Source organism: Eschrichtius robustus, chromosome 18 (genome assembly GCF_028021215.1).
Source record: "Eschrichtius robustus isolate mEscRob2 chromosome 18, mEscRob2.pri, whole genome shotgun sequence".
NCBI classification, from domain to species: domain Eukaryota; kingdom Metazoa; phylum Chordata; class Mammalia; order Artiodactyla; family Eschrichtiidae; genus Eschrichtius; species Eschrichtius robustus.
The window spans coordinates 41170766-41193241 of NC_090841.1; positions in this window are offsets into that span (position 1 = coordinate 41170766).

Below are 22476 nucleotides of genomic sequence, written 5' to 3' on the forward strand. Positions count from 1 at the left end.
CAGGGAATAGACGCCATCAGGCGACCTACACGCAGAGGCGGGTCCAAATCCAAAGCTGAACCCCGGGAGCTGTGTGAACAGAGAAGAGAAGGGGAAATCTCTCCCAGAAGCCTCAGAAGCAGTGGATTAAAACTCCACAAACAACTTGATGTGCCTGCATCTGTTGAATACCTGAATAGACAACGAATCATCCCAAATTCAGGAGGTGGACTTTCAGAGCAGGATATATTAATTTTTCCCATTTTCCTTTTTTTTGTGAGTGTATATGTATATGCATCTGGGTGAGATTTTGTCTGTATAGCTCTGCTTTATAATAGCTTTATTTTACTTCACTATATTATAGCCTCTTTCTTTCTTTCTTTCTTTCTATTTTTTCTCCCTTTTACTCTGAGCCGTGTGGACGAAAGGCTCTTGGTGCTCCAGCCAGGCATCAGGGCCGTGCCTCTGAGGTGGGAGAGCCAACTTCAGGACACTGGTCCACAAGAGACCTCCCAGCTCCACGTAATACCAAATGGCGAAAATCTCTCAGAGATCTCCATCTCAACATCAAGACCCAGCTTCACTCAATGACCAGCAAGCTACAGTGCTGGACACCCTATGCCAAACAACTAGCAAGACAGGAACACAGCCCCATCCATTAGCAGAGAGGCTGCCTAAAATCATAATAAGGCCACAGACACCCCAAAAAACACCACCAGATGTGGATGTGCCCACCAGAAAGACAAGATCCAGCCTCATCCACCAGAACACAGGCACTAGTCCCCTCCACCAGGAAGCCTACACAACCCACTGAAACAACCTTAGCCACTGGGGACAGATACCAAAAACAACGGGAACTACGAACCTGCAGCCTGTGAAAAGGAGACCCCAAACACAGTAAGATAAGCAAAATGAGACGACAGAAAAACACACAGCAGATGAAGGAGCAGGGTCAAAACACACCAGACTTAACAAATGAAGAGGAAATAGGTAGTCTACCTGAAAAAGAATTCAGAATAATGATAGTAAAGATGATCCAAAATCTTGGAAATAGAATAGACAAAATGCAAGAAACATTTAACAAGGACGTAGAAGAACTAAAGAGGAACCAAGCAATGATGAAAAACACAATAAATGAAATTAAAAATACTCTAGATGGGATCAATAGCAGAATAACTGAGGCAGAAGAAAGGATAAGTGACCTGGAAGATAAAATGGTGGAAATAACTACTGCAGAGCAGGATAAAGAAAAAAGAATGAAAAGAACTGAGGACAGTCTCAGAGACCTCTGGGACAACATTAAACGCACCAACATTCGAATTATAGGGGTCCCAGAAGAAGAAGAGAAAAAGAAAGGGACTGAGAAAATATTTGAAGAGATTATAGTTGAAAACTTCCCTAATATGGGAAAGGAAATAGTTAATGAATTTCTGGAAGCACAGAGAGTCCCATACAGGATAAACCCAAGGAGAAAGACGCCAAGACACATATTAATCGAACTGTCAAAAATTAAATATAAGGAAAACATATTAAAGGCAGCAAGGGAAAAACAAGAAATAACACACAAGGGAATCCCCATAAGGTTAACATCTGATCTTTCAGCAGAAACTCTGCAAGCCAGAAGGGAATGGCAGGATATACTTAAAGTGATGAAGGAGAAAAACCGACAAACAAGATTACTCTACCCAGCAAGGATCTCATTCAGATGTGATGGAGAAATTAAAACCTTTACAGACAAGCAAAAGCTGAGAGAGTTCAACACCACCAAACCAGCTTTACAACAAATGCTAAAGGAACTTCTCTAGGCAAGAAACACAAGAGAAGGAAAACACCTACAATAACAAACCCAAAACATTTAAGAAAATGGGAATAGGAACATGCATATCGATAATTACCTTGAATGTAAATGGACTAAATGCTCCCACCAAAAGACACAGGCTGGCTGAATGGATACAAAAACAAGACCCATATATATGCTGTCTACAAGAGACCAACTTCAGACCTAGAGACACATACGGACTGAAAGTGAGGGGATGGAAAAAGATATCCCATGCAAATGGAAATCAAAAGAAAGCTGGAGTAGCAATTCTCATATCAGACAAACTAGAGTTTAAAATAAAGACTATTACAAGAGACAAAGAAGGACACTATATAATGATCAAGGGATCGATCCAAGAGGAAGGTATAACAATTGTAAATATTTATGCACCCAACATAGGAGCACCTCAATACATAAGGCAAATACTAACAGCCATAAAAGGGGAAATCGACAGCAACACAATCATAGGAGGGGACTTTAACACCCCACTTTCACCAATGGACAGATCATCCAAAATGAAAATAAATAAGGAAACACAAGCTTTAAATGATACATTAAACACGATGGACTTAATTGATATTTATAGGACTTTCCACCCAAAAACAACAGAATACACATTTTTCTCAAGTGCTCATGGAACATTCTCCAGGATAGATCATATCTTGGGTCACAAATCAAGCCTTGGTAAATTTAAGAAATTGAAATCGTATCAAGTATCTTTTCCGACCACAACGCTATGAGACTAGATATCAATTACAGGAAAAGATCTGTAAAAAATACAAACACATGGAGGCTACACAATACACTACTTAATAACGAAGTGATCACTGAAGAAATCAAAGGGGAAATCAAAAAATACCTAGAAACAAATGACAATAGAGATACGACGACCCAAAACCTATGGGACGCAGCAAAAGCAGTGCTAAGAGGGAAGTTTATAGCAATACAAGCCTATCTCAAGAAACAGGAAACATCTCGAATAAACAACCTAACCTTGCACCTAAAGCAATTAGAGAAAGAAGAAAAAAAAAAAACCCAATGCCAGAAGAAGGAAAGAAATTATAAAGATCAGGTCAGAAATAAATGAAAAAGAAATGAAGGAAACAATAGCAAAAATCAGTGAAACTAAAAGCTGGTTCTTTGAGAAGATAAACAAAATTGATAAACCATTAGCCAGACTCATCAAGAGAAAAAGGGAGAAGACTCAAATGAATAGAATTAGAAATGAAAAAGGAGAAGTAACCACTGACACTGCAGAAATACAAACGATCATGAGAGATTACTACAAGCAACTCTATGCCAATAAGGTGGACAACCTGGAAAAAATGGACAGATTCTTAGAAATGCACAAACTGCCGAGACTGAACCAGGAAGGAATAGAAAATATGAACAGACCAATCACAAGCACTGAAATTGACACTGTGATTAAAAACCTTCCAACAAACAAAAGCCCAGGACCAGATGGCTTCACAGGTGAATTCTATCAAACATTTAGAGAAGAGCTAACACCTATCCTTCTCAAACTCTTCCAAAATATAGCAGAGGGAGGAACACTCCCCAACTCATTCTACGAGGCCACCATCACCCTGATACCAAAAGCAGACAAAGATGTCACAAAGAAAGAAAACTACAGGCCAATATCACTGATGAACAGAGATGCAAAAATCCTCAACAAAATACTAGCAAACAGAATCCAACAGCACATTAAAAGGATCATACACCATGATCAAGTGGGGTTTATTCCAGGAATGCAAGGATTCTTCAGTATACGCAAATAAATCAATGTGATACACCATATTAACTAATTGAAGGAGAAAAACCATATGATCATCTCAATAGATGCAGAGAAAGCTTTCGACAAAATTCAACACCCATTTATGATAAAAGCCCTGCAGAAAGTAGGCATAGAGGGAACTTTCCTCAACATAATAGAGGTCATATATGACAAACCCACAGCCAACATTGTCCTCAATGGTGAAAAACTGAAACCATTTCCACTAAGATCAGGAACAAGACAAGGTTGCCCACTCTCACCACTATTATTCAACATAGTTTTGGAAGTGTTAGCCACAGCAATCAGAGAAGACAAAGAAATAAAAGGAATCCAAATCGGGAAAGAAGAAGTAAAGCTGTGACTGTTTGCAGATGACATGATACTATACTTAGAGAATCCTAAAGATGCTACCAGAAAACTCCTAGAGTTAATGAATGAATTTGGTAAAGTAGCAGGATACAAAATTAATGCACAGAAATCTCTTGCATTCCTATATACTAATGATGAAAAATCTGAAAGTGAAATTAAGAAAACACTCCCGTTTACCATTGCAACAAAAAGAATAAAATATCTAGGAATAAACCTACCTAAGGAGACAAAAGACCTGTATGCAGAAAATTATAACACACTGATGAAAGAAATTAAAGATGATACAAATAGATGGAGAGATATACCATGTTCCTGGATTGGAAGATTCAACATTGTGAAAATGACTCTACTACCCAAAGCAATCTACAGATTCAATGCAATCCCTATCAAACTACCACTGGCATTTTTCACAGAACTAGAACAAAAAATTTCACAATTTGTATGGAAACACAAAAGACCCCGAATGGCCAAAGCAATCTTGAGAACGAAAAATGGACCTGGAGGAATCAGGCTCCCTGACTTCAGAATATATTACAAAGCTTCAGTAATCAAGACAGTTTGGCACTGGCACAAAAACAGAAATATAGATCAATGGAACAGGATAGAAAGCCCAGAGATAAACCCACGCACATATGGTCACCTTATCTTTGATAAAGGAGGCAAGCATATACAGTGGAGAAAAGACAGCCTCTTCAATAAGTGGTGATGGGAAAATTGGACAGGTACATGTAAAAGTACGAAATTAGAACACTCCCTGACACCATGCACAAAAATAAACTCAAAATGGATTAAAGACCTAAGTGTAAGGCCAGACACTATCAAACTCTTAGAGGAATACATAGGCAGAACACTCTATGACATACATCACAGCAAGATTCTTTTTGACCCAGCTCCCAGAGAAATGGAAATAAGAACACAAATAAACAAATGGGACCTAATGAAACTTAAAAGCTTTTGCACAGCAAAGGAAACCATAAACAAGACCAAAAGACAACCCTCAGAATGGGAGAAAATATTTGCAAATGAAGCAACTGACAAAGGATTAATCTCCAAGATTTTCAAGCAGCTCATGCAGCTCAATAACAAAAAAACGAACAACCCAATCCAAAAATGGGCAGAAGACCTAAATAGACATTTCTCCACAGAAGATATACAGATGGCCTACAGACACATGAAAGAATGCTCAACATCATTAATCATTAGAGAAATGCAAATCACAACTACAATGAGATATCATCTCACACCCGTCAGAATGGCCATCATCAAAATATCTAGAAACAATAAATGCTGGAGAGGGTGTGGAGGAAAGGGAACACTCTTGCACTGTTGGTGGGAATATAAATTGATACAGCCACTATGGAGAACAGTATGGAGGTTCCTTAAAAAACTACAAATAGAACTACCATACGACCCAGCAATCCCACTACTGGGCATATACCCTGAGAAAACCATAGGTCAAAAAGAGTCATGTACCAAAATGTTCATTGCAGCTCTATTTACAATAGCCAGGACATGGAAGCAACCTAAATGTCCATCATTGGATGAACGGATAAAGAATATGTGTCACATATATACAATGGAATATTACTCAGCCATGAAAAGAAACGAAACTGAGTTATTTGTAGTGAGGTGGATAGACCTAGAGTCTGTCATACAGCGTGAAATAAGTCAGAAAGAGAAAAACAAATACCATATGCTAACACATATATATGGAATCTAAAAAACAAACAAAAAAATGGTCATGAAGAACCTAGGGGCAAGATGGGAATAAAGACACAGACCTACTAGAGAGTGGACTTGAGGATATGGGGAGGGGGAAGGGTAAGCTGGGACGAAGTGAGAGAGTAGCATGGACATATATACACTACCAAATGTAAAATAGATAGCTAGTGGGAAGCAGCCGCATAGCACAGGGAGATCAGCTCGGTGCTTTGTGACCACCTAGTGGGGTGGGATAGGGAGGGTGGGAGGGAGGGAGACACAAGAGGGAAGAGATATGGGGATATATGTATATGTATAACTGATTCACTTTGTTATAAAGCAGAAACTAACACCCCATTGTAAAGCAATTATACTCCAATAATGATGTTAAAAAAAATAAAAAAAATAAAAATTAAAAATAAATTCTGGAGAAGGTGTGGAGAAAAGGGAACACTCTTGCACTGTTGGGAATGTAAATTGATACAGCCGCTACGGAGAACAGTATGGAGGTTCCTTTAAAAACTAAAAATAAAGCTACCATACGACCCAGCAATCCCACTACTGGGCATATACCCTGAGAAAACCATAATTCAAAAAGAGTCATGTACCAAAATGTTCATTGCAGCTCTATTTACAATAGCCAGGACATGGAAGCAACCTAAATGTCCATCATCGGATGAATGGATAAAGAAGATGTGGCACATATATAAAATGGAATATTACTCAGCCATAAAAAGAAATGAAATGGAGTTATTTGTAGTGAGGTGGATGGAGTTAGTGTCTGTCATACAGAGTGAAGTAAGTCTGAAAGAGAAAAAGAAATACAGTATGCTAACACATATATATGGAATCTAAGGGGAAAAAAAAAAGGTCATGAAGAACATAGTGGCAAGACAGGAGGGAGGAGAGAGGATGGCGGAAGAGTAAGACGCGGAGATCACCTTCCTTCCCACAGATACAGTAGAAATACATCTACACGTGGAACTGCTCCTACAGAACACCCACTGAACGCTGGCAGAAAACGTCAGACCTCCCAAAAGGCAAGAAACTCCCCCCGTACTTGGGTAGGGCAAAAGAAAAAAGAAATAACAGAGACAAAAGAATAGGGACGGCACCTGCACCAGTGGGAGGGAGCTGTGAAGGAGGAAAGATTTCCACGCACTAGGAAGCCCCTTCGCGGGCAGAGACTGCGGGTGGCAGAGGGGGGAAGCTTCGGAGCCACGGAGGAGAGCGCAGCCACAGGGGTGCGGAGGGCAAAGAGGAGAGGCTCCCGCACGGAGGAGCGGTGCCGACCAGCACTCACCAGCCCAAGAGGCTTGTCTGCTCCCCCGCCGGGGCAGGCGGGGGCTGGGAGCTGAGGCTCGGGCTTCGGTTGGATCGCAGGGAGAGGACTGGGGTTGGCTGCGTGAACGAAGCCTGAAGGGGTTAGTGCACCACAGCTAGCCGGGAGGGAGTCCGGGAAAAGGTCTGCAGCTGCCAAAGAGGCCAGAGACTTTTTCTTCCCTCTTTGTTTCCTGGTGCGCGAGGAGAGGGGATTCAGAGCGCCGCCTAAACGAACTTCAGAGACGGGCGCGAGCTGCGGCTATCAGCGCGGACCCCACAGCAACAGGGGCCCAGAGGAAAAAACGGAGAGATTCCCGCACAGAGGCTCGGCGCCGAGCAGCACTCAGCAGCCTGAGAGGCTTGTCTGCTCACCCGCCGGGGTGGGCGGGGCTGGGAGCTGAGGCTCGGGCTTCGGTTGGATCGCAGGGAGAGGACTGGGGTTGTCGGTGTAAACACAGCCTGAAGGGGTTAGTGCACCACAGCTAGTCGGGAGGGAGTCCGGGAAAAGGTCTGCAGCTGCCGAAGAGGCAGGAGACTTTTTCTTGCCTCTTTGTTTCACGGCGCGCAAGGAGAGGGGATTCAGAGCGCCGCCTAAACGAACTCCAGAGACAGGCGCGAGACGCGGCGATCAGCGTGGACCCCAGTGATGGGCGTGAGACGCTGGGGCTGCTGCTGCCACCTCCAAAAAGCCTGTGTGTGAGCACAGGTCACTCTCCACACCACCCCTCCCGGGAGCCTGTGCAGCCCGCCACTGCCAGGGTCCCGTGATCCGGGGAGAACTTCCCCGGGAGAACGCACTGTGCGCCTCAGGCTGGTGCAACGTCACACCGGCCTCTGCCAATGCAGGCTCGCCCCGCCTCCTCTGTACCCCTCCCTCCCCGCAGCCTGAGTGAGCCAGAGCCCCCGAAGCAGCTTCTCCTTTAACCCCGTCCTGTCTGGGCAGGGAATAGACGCCATCAGGCGACCTACACGCAGAGGCGGGTCCAAATCCAAAGCTGAACCCCGGGAGCTGTGTGAACAGAGAAGAGAAGGGGAAATCTCTCCCAGAAGCCTCAGAAGCAGTGGATTAAAACTCCACAAACAACTTGATGTGCCTGCATCTGTTGAATACCTGAATAGACAACGAATCATCCCAAATTCAGGAGGTGGACTTTCAGAGCAGGATATATTAATTTTTCCCATTTTCCTTTTTTTTGTGAGTGTATATGTATATGCATCTGGGTGAGATTTTGTCTGTATAGCTCTGCTTTATAATAGCTTTATTTTACTTCACTATATTATAGCCTCTTTCTTTCTTTCTTTCTTTCTATTTTTTCTCCCTTTTACTCTGAGCCGTGTGGACGAAAGGCTCTTGGTGCTCCAGCCAGGCATCAGGGCCGTGCCTCTGAGGTGGGAGAGCCAACTTCAGGACACTGGTCCACAAGAGACCTCCCAGCTCCACGTAATACCAAATGGCGAAAATCTCTCAGAGATCTCCATCTCAACATCAAGACCCAGCTTCACTCAATGACCAGCAAGCTACAGTGCTGGACACCCTATGCCAAACAACTAGCAAGACAGGAACACAGCCCCATCCATTAGCAGAGAGGCTGCCTAAAATCATAATAAGGCCACAGACACCCCAAAAAACACCACCAGATGTGGATGTGCCCACCAGAAAGACAAGATCCAGCCTCATCCACCAGAACACAGGCACTAGTCCCCTCCACCAGGAAGCCTACACAACCCACTGAAACAACCTTAGCCACTGGGGACAGATACCAAAAACAACGGGAACTACGAACCTGCAGCCTGTGAAAAGGAGACCCCAAACACAGTAAGATAAGCAAAATGAGACGACAGAAAAACACACAGCAGATGAAGGAGCAGGGTCAAAACACACCAGACTTAACAAATGAAGAGGAAATAGGTAGTCTACCTGAAAAAGAATTCAGAATAATGATAGTAAAGATGATCCAAAATCTTGGAAATAGAATAGACAAAATGCAAGAAACATTTAACAAGGACGTAGAAGAACTAAAGAGGAACCAAGCAATGATGAAAAACACAATAAATGAAATTAAAAATACTCTAGATGGGATCAATAGCAGAATAACTGAGGCAGAAGAAAGGATAAGTGACCTGGAAGATAAAATGGTGGAAATAACTACTGCAGAGCAGGATAAAGAAAAAAGAATGAAAAGAACTGAGGACAGTCTCAGAGACCTCTGGGACAACATTAAACGCACCAACATTCGAATTATAGGGGTCCCAGAAGAAGAAGAGAAAAAGAAAGGGACTGAGAAAATATTTGAAGAGATTATAGTTGAAAACTTCCCTAATATGGGAAAGGAAATAGTTAATGAATTTCTGGAAGCACAGAGAGTCCCATACAGGATAAACCCAAGGAGAAAGACGCCAAGACACATATTAATCGAACTGTCAAAAATTAAATATAAGGAAAACATATTAAAGGCAGCAAGGGAAAAACAAGAAATAACACACAAGGGAATCCCCATAAGGTTAACATCTGATCTTTCAGCAGAAACTCTGCAAGCCAGAAGGGAATGGCAGGATATACTTAAAGTGATGAAGGAGAAAAACCGACAAACAAGATTACTCTACCCAGCAAGGATCTCATTCAGATGTGATGGAGAAATTAAAACCTTTACAGACAAGCAAAAGCTGAGAGAGTTCAACACCACCAAACCAGCTTTACAACAAATGCTAAAGGAACTTCTCTAGGCAAGAAACACAAGAGAAGGAAAACACCTACAATAACAAACCCAAAACATTTAAGAAAATGGGAATAGGAACATGCATATCGATAATTACCTTGAATGTAAATGGACTAAATGCTCCCACCAAAAGACACAGGCTGGCTGAATGGATACAAAAACAAGACCCATATATATGCTGTCTACAAGAGACCAACTTCAGACCTAGAGACACATACGGACTGAAAGTGAGGGGATGGAAAAAGATATCCCATGCAAATGGAAATCAAAAGAAAGCTGGAGTAGCAATTCTCATATCAGACAAACTAGAGTTTAAAATAAAGACTATTACAAGAGACAAAGAAGGACACTATATAATGATCAAGGGATCGATCCAAGAGGAAGGTATAACAATTGTAAATATTTATGCACCCAACATAGGAGCACCTCAATACATAAGGCAAATACTAACAGCCATAAAAGGGGAAATCGACAGCAACACAATCATAGGAGGGGACTTTAACACCCCACTTTCACCAATGGACAGATCATCCAAAATGAAAATAAATAAGGAAACACAAGCTTTAAATGATACATTAAACACGATGGACTTAATTGATATTTATAGGACTTTCCACCCAAAAACAACAGAATACACATTTTTCTCAAGTGCTCATGGAACATTCTCCAGGATAGATCATATCTTGAGTCACAAATCAAGCCTTGGTAAATTTAAGAAATTGAAATCGTATCAAGTATCTTTTCCGACCACAACGCTATGAGACTAGATATCAATTACAGGAAAAGATCTGTAAAAAATACAAACACATGGAGGCTACACAATACACTACTTAATAACGAAGTGATCACTGAAGAAATCAAAGGGGAAATCAAAAAATACCTAGAAACAAATGACAATAGAGATACGACGACCCAAAACCTATGGGACGCAGCAAAAGCAGTGCTAAGAGGGAAGTTTATAGCAATACAAGCCTATCTCAAGAAACAGGAAACATCTCGAATAAACAACCTAACCTTGCACCTAAAGCAATTAGAGAAAGAAGAAAAAAAAAAACCCAATGCCAGAAGAAGGAAAGAAATTATAAAGATCAGGTCAGAAATAAATGAAAAAGAAATGAAGGAAACAATAGCAAAAATCAGTGAAACTAAAAGCTGGTTCTTTGAGAAGATAAACAAAATTGATAAACCATTAGCCAGACTCATCAAGAGAAAAAGGGAGAAGACTCAAATGAATAGAATTAGAAATGAAAAAGGAGAAGTAACCACTGACACTGCAGAAATACAAATGATCATGAGAGATTACTACAAGCAACTCTATGCCAATAAGGTGGACAACCTGGAAAAAATGGACAGATTCTTAGAAATGCACAAACTGCCGAGACTGAACCAGGAAGGAATAGAAAATATGAACAGACCAATCACAAGCACTGAAATTGACACTGTGATTAAAAACCTTCCAACAAACAAAAGCCCAGGACCAGATGGCTTCACAGGTGAATTCTATCAAACATTTAGAGAAGAGCTAACACCTATCCTTCTCAAACTCTTCCAAAATATAGCAGAGGGAGGAACACTCCCCAACTCATTCTACGAGGCCACCATCACCCTGATACCAAAAGCAGACAAAGATGTCACAAAGAAAGAAAACTACAGGCCAATATCACTGATGAACAGAGATGCAAAAATCCTCAACAAAATACTAGCAAACAGAATCCAACAGCACATTAAAAGGATCATACACCATGATCAAGTGGGGTTTATTCCAGGAATGCAAGGATTCTTCAGTATACGCAAATAAATCAATGTGATACACCATATTAACTAATTGAAGGAGAAAAACCATATGATCATCTCAATAGATGCAGAGAAAGCTTTCGACAAAATTCAACACCCATTTATGATAAAAGCCCTGCAGAAAGTAGGCATAGAGGGAACTTTCCTCAACATAATAGAGGTCATATATGACAAACCCACAGCCAACATTGTCCTCAATGGTGAAAAACTGAAACCATTTCCACTAAGATCAGGAACAAGACAAGGTTGCCCACTCTCACCACTATTATTCAACATAGTTTTGGAAGTGTTAGCCACAGCAATCAGAGAAGACAAAGAAATAAAAGGAATCCAAATCGGGAAAGAAGAAGTAAAGCTGTGACTGTTTGCAGATGACATGATACTATACTTAGAGAATCCTAAAGATGCTACCAGAAAACTCCTAGAGTTAATGAATGAATTTGGTAAAGTAGCAGGATACAAAATTAATGCACAGAAATCTCTTGCATTCCTATATACTAATGATGAAAAATCTGAAAGTGAAATTAAGAAAACACTCCCGTTTACCATTGCAACAAAAAGAATAAAATATCTAGGAATAAACCTACCTAAGGAGACAAAAGACCTGTATGCAGAAAATTATAACACACTGATGAAAGAAATTAAAGATGATACAAATAGATGGAGAGATATACCATGTTCCTGGATTGGAAGATTCAACATTGTGAAAATGACTCTACTACCCAAAGCAATCTACAGATTCAATGCAATCCCTATCAAACTACCACTGGCATTTTTCACAGAACTAGAACAAAAAATTTCACAATTTGTATGGAAACACAAAAGACCCCGAATGGCCAAAGCAATCTTGAGAACGAAAAATGGACCTGGAGGAATCAGGCTCCCTGACTTCAGAATATATTACAAAGCTTCAGTAATCAAGACAGTTTGGCACTGGCACAAAAACAGAAATATAGATCAATGGAACAGGATAGAAAGCCCAGAGATAAACCCACGCACATATGGTCACCTTATCTTTGATAAAGGAGGCAAGCATATACAGTGGAGAAAAGACAGCCTCTTCAATAAGTGGTGATGGGAAAATTGGACAGGTACATGTAAAAGTACGAAATTAGAACACTCCCTGACACCATGCACAAAAATAAACTCAAAATGGATTAAAGACCTAAGTGTAAGGCCAGACACTATCAAACTCTTAGAGGAATACATAGGCAGAACACTCTATGACATACATCACAGCAAGATTCTTTTTGACCCAGCTCCCAGAGAAATGGAAATAAGAACACAAATAAACAAATGGGACCTAATGAAACTTAAAAGCTTTTGCACAGCAAAGGAAACCATAAACAAGACCAAAAGACAACCCTCAGAATGGGAGAAAATATTTGCAAATGAAGCAACTGACAAAGGATTAATCTCCAAGATTTTCAAGCAGCTCATGCAGCTCAATAACAAAAAAACGAACAACCCAATCCAAAAATGGGCAGAAGACCTAAATAGACATTTCTCCACAGAAGATATACAGATGGCCTACAGACACATGAAAGAATGCTCAACATCATTAATCATTAGAGAAATGCAAATCACAACTACAATGAGATATCATCTCACACCCGTCAGAATGGCCATCATCAAAATATCTAGAAACAATAAATGCTGGAGAGGGTGTGGAGGAAAGGGAACACTCTTGCACTGTTGGTGGGAATATAAATTGATACAGCCACTATGGAGAACAGTATGGAGGTTCCTTAAAAAACTACAAATAGAACTACCATACGACCCAGCAATCCCACTACTGGGCATATACCCTGAGAAAACCATAGGTCAAAAAGAGTCATGTACCAAAATGTTCATTGCAGCTCTATTTACAATAGCCAGGACATGGAAGCAACCTAAATGTCCATCATTGGATGAACGGATAAAGAATATGTGTCACATATATACAATGGAATATTACTCAGCCATAAAAAGAAACGAAACTGAGTTATTTGTAGTGAGGTGGATAGACCTAGAGTCTGTCATACAGCGTGAAATAAGTCAGAAAGAGAAAAACAAATACCATATGCTAACACATATATATGGAATCTAAAAAACAAACAAAAAAATGGTCATGAAGAACCTAGGGGCAAGATGGGAATAAAGACACAGACCTACTAGAGAGTGGACTTGAGGATATGGGGAGGGGGAAGGGTAAGCTGGGACGAAGTGAGAGAGTAGCATGGACATATATACACTACCAAATGTAAAATAGATAGCTAGTGGGAAGCAGCCGCATAGCACAGGGAGATCAGCTCGGTGCTTTGTGACCACCTAGTGGGGTGGGATAGGGAGGGTGGGAGGGAGGGAGACACAAGAGGGAAGAGATATGGGGATATATGTATATGTATAACTGATTCACTTTGTTATAAAGCAGAAACTAACACCCCATTGTAAAGCAATTATACTCCAATAATGATGTTAAAAAAAATAAAAAAAATAAAAATTAAAAATTAATTCTGGAGAAGGTGTGGAGAAAAGGGAACACTCTTGCACTGTTGGGAATGTAAATTGATACAGCCGCTACGGAGAACAGTATGGAGGTTCCTTTAAAAACTAAAAATAAAGCTACCATACGACCCAGCAATCCCACTACTGGGCATATACCCTGAGAAAACCATAATTCAAAAAGAGTCATGTACCAAAATGTTCATTGCAGCTCTATTTACAATAGCCAGGACATGGAAGCAACCTAAATGTCCATCATCGGATGAATGGATAAAGAAGATGTGGCACATATATAAAATGGAATATTACTCAGCCATAAAAAGAAATGAAATGGAGTTATTTGTAGTGAGGTGGATGGAGTTAGTGTCTGTCATACAGAGTGAAGTAAGTCTGAAAGAGAAAAAGAAATACAGTATGCTAACACATATATATGGAATCTAAGGGGAAAAAAAAAAGGTCATGAAGAACATAGTGGCAAGACAGGAGGGAGGAGAGAGGATGGCGGAAGAGTAAGACGCGGAGATCACCTTCCTTCCCACAGATACAGTAGAAATACATCTACACGTGGAACTGCTCCTACAGAACACCCACTGAACGCTGGCAGAAAACGTCAGACCTCCCAAAAGGCAAGAAACTCCCCCCGTACTTGGGTAGGGCAAAAGAAAAAAGAAATAACAGAGACAAAAGAATAGGGACGGCACCTGCACCAGTGGGAGGGAGCTGTGAAGGAGGAAAGATTTCCACGCACTAGGAAGCCCCTTCGCGGGCAGAGACTGCGGGTGGCAGAGGGGGGAAGCTTCGGAGCCACGGAGGAGAGCGCAGCCACAGGGGTGCGGAGGGCAAAGAGGAGAGGCTCCCGCACGGAGGAGCGGTGCCGACCAGCACTCACCAGCCCAAGAGGCTTGTCTGCTCCCCCGCCGGGGCAGGCGGGGGCTGGGAGCTGAGGCTCGGGCTTCGGTTGGATCGCAGGGAGAGGACTGGGGTTGGCTGCGTGAACGAAGCCTGAAGGGGTTAGTGCACCACAGCTAGCCGGGAGGGAGTCCGGGAAAAGGTCTGCAGCTGCCAAAGAGGCCAGAGACTTTTTCTTCCCTCTTTGTTTCCTGGTGCGCGAGGAGAGGGGATTCAGAGCGCCGCCTAAACGAACTTCAGAGACGGGCGCGAGCTGCGGCTATCAGCGCGGACCCCACAGCAACAGGGGCCCAGAGGAAAAAACGGAGAGATTCCCGCACAGAGGCTCGGCGCCGAGCAGCACTCAGCAGCCTGAGAGGCTTGTCTGCTCACCCGCCGGGGTGGGCGGGGCTGGGAGCTGAGGCTCGGGCTTCGGTTGGATCGCAGGGAGAGGACTGGGGTTGTCGGTGTAAACACAGCCTGAAGGGGTTAGTGCACCACAGCTAGTCGGGAGGGAGTCCGGGAAAAGGTCTGCAGCTGCCGAAGAGGCAGGAGACTTTTTCTTGCCTCTTTGTTTCACGGCGCGCAAGGAGAGGGGATTCAGAGCGCCGCCTAAACGAACTCCAGAGACAGGCGCGAGACGCGGCGATCAGCGTGGACCCCAGTGATGGGCGTGAGACGCTGGGGCTGCTGCTGCCACCTCCAAAAAGCCTGTGTGTGAGCACAGGTCACTCTCCACACCACCCCTCCCGGGAGCCTGTGCAGCCCGCCACTGCCAGGGTCCCGTGATCCGGGGAGAACTTCCCCGGGAGAACGCACTGTGCGCCTCAGGCTGGTGCAACGTCACACCGGCCTCTGCCAATGCAGGCTCGCCCCGCCTCCTCTGTACCCCTCCCTCCCCGCAGCCTGAGTGAGCCAGAGCCCCCGAAGCAGCTTCTCCTTTAACCCCGTCCTGTCTGGGCAGGGAATAGACGCCATCAGGCGACCTACACGCAGAGGCGGGTCCAAATCCAAAGCTGAACCCCGGGAGCTGTGTGAACAGAGAAGAGAAGGGGAAATCTCTCCCAGAAGCCTCAGAAGCAGTGGATTAAAACTCCACAAACAACTTGATGTGCCTGCATCTGTTGAATACCTGAATAGACAACGAATCATCCCAAATTCAGGAGGTGGACTTTCAGAGCAGGATATATTAATTTTTCCCATTTTCCTTTTTTTTGTGAGTGTATATGTATATGCATCTGGGTGAGATTTTGTCTGTATAGCTCTGCTTTATAATAGCTTTATTTTACTTCACTATATTATAGCCTCTTTCTTTCTTTCTATTTTTTCTCCCTTTTACTCTGAGCCGTGTGGACGAAAGGCTCTTGGTGCTCCAGCCAGGCATCAGGGCCGTGCCTCTGAGGTGGGAGAGCCAACTTCAGGACACTGGTCCACAAGAGACCTCCCAGCTCCACGTAATACCAAATGGCGAAAATCTCTCAGAGATCTCCATCTCAACATCAAGACCCAGCTTCACTCAATGACCAGCAAGCTACAGTGCTGGACACCCTATGCCAAACAACTAGCAAGACAGGAACACAGCCCCATCCATTAGCAGAGAGGCTGCCTAAAATCATAATAAGGCCACAGACACCCCAAAAAACACCACCAGATGTGGATGTGCCCACCAGAAAGACAAGATCCAGCCTCATCCACCAGAACACAGGCACTAGTCCCCTCCACCAGGAAGCCTACACAACCCACTGAAACAACCTTAGCCACTGGGGACAGATACCAAAAACAACGGGAACTACGAACCTGCAGCCTGTGAAAAGGAGACCCCAAACACAGTAAGATAAGCAAAATGAGACGACAGAAAAACACACAGCAGATGAAGGAGCAGGGTCAAAACACACCAGACTTAACAAATGAAGAGGAAATAGGTAGTCTACCTGAAAAAGAATTCAGAATAATGATAGTAAAGATGATCCAAAATCTTGGAAATAGAATAGACAAAATGCAAGAAACATTTAACAAGGACGTAGAAGAACTAAAGAGGAACCAAGCAATGATGAAAAACACAATAAATGAAATTAAAAATACTCTAGATGGGATCAATAGCAGAATAACTGAGGCAGAAGAAAGGATAAGTGACCTGGAAGATAAAATGGTGGAAATAACTACTGCAGAGCAGGATAAAGAAAAAAGAATGAAAAGAACTGAGGACAGTCTCAGAGACCTCTGGGACAACATTAAACGCACCAACATTCGAATTATAGGGGTCCCAGAAGAAGAAGAGAAAAAGAAAGGGACTGAGAAAATATTTGAAGAGATTATAGTTGAAAACTTCCCTAATATGGGAAAGGAAATAGTTAATGAATTTCTGGAAGCACAGAGAGTCCCATACAGGATAAACCCAAGGAGAAAGACGCCAAGACACATATTAATCGAACTGTCAAAAATTAAATATAAGGAAAACATATTAAAGGCAGCAAGGGAAAAACAAGAAATAACACACAAGGGAATCCCCATAAGGTTAACATCTGATCTTTCAGCAGAAACTCTGCAAGCCAGAAGGGAATGGCAGGATATACTTAAAGTGATGAAGGAGAAAAACCGACAAACAAGATTACTCTACCCAGCAAGGATCTCATTCAGATGTGATGGAGAAATTAAAACCTTTACAGACAAGCAAAAGCTGAGAGAGTTCAACACCACCAAACCAGCTTTACAACAAATGCTAAAGGAACTTCTCTAGGCAAGAAACACAAGAGAAGGAAAACACCTACAATAACAAACCCAAAACATTTAAGAAAATGGGAATAGGAACATGCATATCGATAATTACCTTGAATGTAAATGGACTAAATGCTCCCACCAAAAGACACAGGCTGGCTGAATGGATACAAAAACAAGACCCATATATATGCTGTCTACAAGAGACCAACTTCAGACCTAGAGACACATACGGACTGAAAGTGAGGGGATGGAAAAAGATATCCCATGCAAATGGAAATCAAAAGAAAGCTGGAGTAGCAATTCTCATATCAGACAAAATAGAGTTTAAAATAAAGACTATTACAAGAGACAAAGAAGGACACTATATAATGATCAAGGGATCGATCCAAGAGGAAGGTATAACAATTGTAAATATTTATGCACCCAACATAGGAGCACCTCAATACATAAGGCAAATACTAACAGCCATAAAAGGGGAAATCGACAGCAACACAATCATAGGAGGGGACTTTAACACCCCACTTTCACCAATGGACAGATCATCCAAAATGAAAATAAATAAGGAAACACAAGCTTTAAATGATACATTAAACACGATGGACTTAATTGATATTTATAGGACTTTCCACCCAAAAACAACAGAATACACATTTTTCTCAAGTGCTCATGGAACATTCTCCAGGATAGATCATATCTTGGGTCACAAATCAAGCCTTGGTAAATTTAAGAAATTGAAATCGTATCAAGTATCTTTTCCGACCACAACGCTATGAGACTAGATATCAATTACAGGAAAAGATCTGTAAAAAATACAAACACATGGAGGCTACACAATACACTACTTAATAACGAAGTGATCACTGAAGAAATCAAAGGGGAAATCAAAAAATACCTAGAAACAAATGACAATAGAGATACGACGACCCAAAACCTATGGGACGCAGCAAAAGCAGTGCTAAGAGGGAAGTTTATAGCAATACAAGCCTATCTCAAGAAACAGGAAACATCTCGAATAAACAACCTAACCTTGCACCTAAAGCAATTAGAGAAAGAAGAAAAAAAAAAACCCAATGCCAGAAGAAGGAAAGAAATTATAAAGATCAGGTCAGAAATAAATGAAAAAGAAATGAAGGAAACAATAGCAAAAATCAGTGAAACTAAAAGCTGGTTCTTTGAGAAGATAAACAAAATTGATAAACCATTAGCCAGACTCATCAAGAGAAAAAGGGAGAAGACTCAAATGAATAGAATTAGAAATGAAAAAGGAGAAGTAACCACTGACACTGCAGAAATACAAATGATCATGAGAGATTACTACAAGCAACTCTATGCCAATAAGGTGGACAACCTGGAAAAAATGGACAGATTCTTAGAAATGCACAAACTGCCGAGACTGAACCAGGAAGGAATAGAAAATATGAACAGACCAATCACAAGCACTGAAATTGACACTGTGATTAAAAACCTTCCAACAAACAAAAGCCCAGGACCAGATGGCTTCACAGGTGAATTCTATCAAACATTTAGAGAAGAGCTAACACCTATCCTTCTCAAACTCTTCCAAAATATAGCAGAGGGAGGAACACTCCCCAACTCATTCTACGAGGCCACCATCACCCTGATACCAAAAGCAGACAAAGATGTCACAAAGAAAGAAAACTACAGGCCAATATCACTGATGAACAGAGATGCAAAAATCCTCAACAAAATACTAGCAAACAGAATCCAACAGCACATTAAAAGGATCATACACCATGATCAAGTGGGGTTTATTCCAGGAATGCAAGGATTCTTCAGTATACGCAAATAAATCAATGTGATACACCATATTAACTAATTGAAGGAGAAAAACCATATGATCATCTCAATAGATGCAGAGAAAGCTTTCGACAAAATTCAACACCCATTTATGATAAAAGCCCTGCAGAAAGTAGGCATAGAGGGAACTTTCCTCAACATAATAGAGGTCATATATGACAAACCCACAGCCAACATTGTCCTCAATGGTGAAAAACTGAAACCATTTCCACTAAGATCAGGAACAAGACAAGGTTGCCCACTCTCACCACTATTATTCAACATAGTTTTGGAAGTGTTAGCCACAGCAATCAGAGAAGACAAAGAAATAAAAGGAATCCAAATCGGGAAAGAAGAAGTAAAGCTGTGACTGTTTGCAGATGACATGATACTATACTTAGAGAATCCTAAAGATGCTACCAGAAAACTCCTAGAGTTAATGAATGAATTTGGTAAAGTAGCAGGATACAAAATTAATGCACAGAAATCTCTTGCATTCCTATATACTAATGATGAAAAATCTGAAAGTGAAATTAAGAAAACACTCCCGTTTACCATTGCAACAAAAAGAATAAAATATCTAGGAATAAACCTACCTAAGGAGACAAAAGACCTGTATGCAGAAAATTATAACACACTGATGAAAGAAATTAAAGATGATACAAATAGATGGAGAGATATACCATGTTCCTGGATTGGAAGATTCAACATTGTGAAAATGACTCTACTACCCAAAGCAATCTACAGATTCAATGCAATCCCTATCAAACTACCACTGGCATTTTTCACAGAACTAGAACAAAAAATTTCACAATTTGTATGGAAACACAAAAGACCCCGAATGGCCAAAGCAATCTTGAGAACGAAAAATGGACCTGGAGGAATCAGGCTCCCTGACTTCAGAATATATTACAAAGCTTCAGTAATCAAGACAGTTTGGCACTGGCACAAAAACAGAAATATAGATCAATGGAACAGGATAGAAAGCCCAGAGATAAACCCACGCACATATGGTCACCTTATCTTTGATAAAGGAGGCAAGCATATACAGTGGAGAAAAGACAGCCTCTTCAATAAGTGGTGATGGGAAAATTGGACAGGTACATGTAAAAGTACGAAATTAGAACACTCCCTGACACCATGCACAAAAATAAACTCAAAATGGATTAAAGACCTAAGTGTAAGGCCAGACACTATCAAACTCTTAGAGGAATACATAGGCAGAACACTCTATGACATACATCACAGCAAGATTCTTTTTGACCCAGCTCCCAGAGAAATGGAAATAAGAACACAAATAAACAAATGGGACCTAATGAAACTTAAAAGCTTTTGCACAGCAAAGGAAACCATAAACAAGACCAAAAGACAACCCTCAGAATGGGAGAAAATATTTGCAAATGAAGCAACTGACAAAGGATTAATCTCCAAGATTTTCAAGCAGCTCATGCAGCTCAATAACAAAAAAACGAACAACCCAATCCAAAAATGGGCAGAAGACCTAAATAGACATTTCTCCACAGAAGATATACAGATGGCCTACAGACACATGAAAGAATGCTCAACATCATTAATCATTAGAGAAATGCAAATCACAACTACAATGAGATATCATCTCACACCCGTCAGAATGGCCATCATCAAAATATCTAGAAACAATAAATGCTGGAGAGGGTGTGGAGGAAAGGGAACACTCTTGCACTGTTGGTGGGAATATAAATTGATACAGCCACTATGGAGAACAGTATGGAGGTTCCTTAAAAAACTACAAATAGAACTACCATACGACCCAGCAATCCCACTACTGGGCATATACCCTGAGAAAACCATAGGTCAAAAAGAGTCATGTACCAAAATGTTCATTGCAGCTCTATTTACAATAGCCAGGACATGGAAGCAACCTAAATGTCCATCATTGGATGAACGGATAAAGAATATGTGTCACATATATACAATGGAATATTACTCAGCCATAAAAAGAAATGAAATGGAGGTATTTGTAATGAGGTGGATGGAGTTAGAGTCTGTCATACAGAGTGAAGTAAGTCAGAAAGAGAAAAACAAATACAGTATGCTAACACATATATACGGAATCTAAGGAAAAAAAAAAAAAGGCCATGAAGAACCTAGTGGCAAGACGGAAATAAAGAGACAGACCTTCTAGAGAATGTACTTGAGGATCTGGGGAGGGGGTGGGGTGAGATGTGACAGGGTAAGAGAGTGTCATGGACATATATACACTACCAAATGTAAAATAGATAACTAGTGGGAAGCAGCCGTATAGCACAGGGAGATCAGCTCGGTGCTTTGTGACCACCTAGAGGGGTGGGATGGGGAGGGTGGGAGGGAGGGAGACGCAAGAGGGAAGAGAAATGGGAACATATTGTATATGTATAACTGATTCACTTTGTTATAAAGCAGAAGCTAACACACCATTGTAAGGAAATTATACTTCAATAAAGATGTTTAAAAAAAAAAAAAACTACAGTGAGGTACCACTTCACACAAGTTAGAATGGCCATCATTAAAAGTCTACAAATAACAAATGCAGGAGAGGGTGTGGAGAAAAGGGAACCCTCTTACACCATTGGTGGGAATGTAAATTGGTGCAGCCACTATGGAAAACAGTATGGTGGTTTCTCAAAAAATTAAAAATAGAATTGCCATATGATCCTGCAATCCCACTCCCAGTTCAGATAAATGGGCATATATATGGACAAAATTATAATTCAAAAAGATACATGCACCCCTATATTCACAGCAGCACTATTCACAATAGCCAAGACATGGAAACAACCTAAATGTCTATCAAAAGATGAATGGATAAAGAAAATGTGGTACATATATACAATGGAATACTACTCAGCCATGAAAAAAGAATGAAATCATGACATTTGCAGCAACATGGATGGATCTAGAGATTATCATACTAAGTGAAGTAAGTCAGAAAGAGAAAGATAAATATCATATTATATCACTTATATGTAGAATCTAAAATATGACACAAATGAACTTATCTACAAAATAGAAACAGACTTGTAGACATAGAGAACAGACTTGCGGTTGCCAAGGGGTTAGGGAGGTATGAATTGGGAGTTTCAGATTAGCAGCTA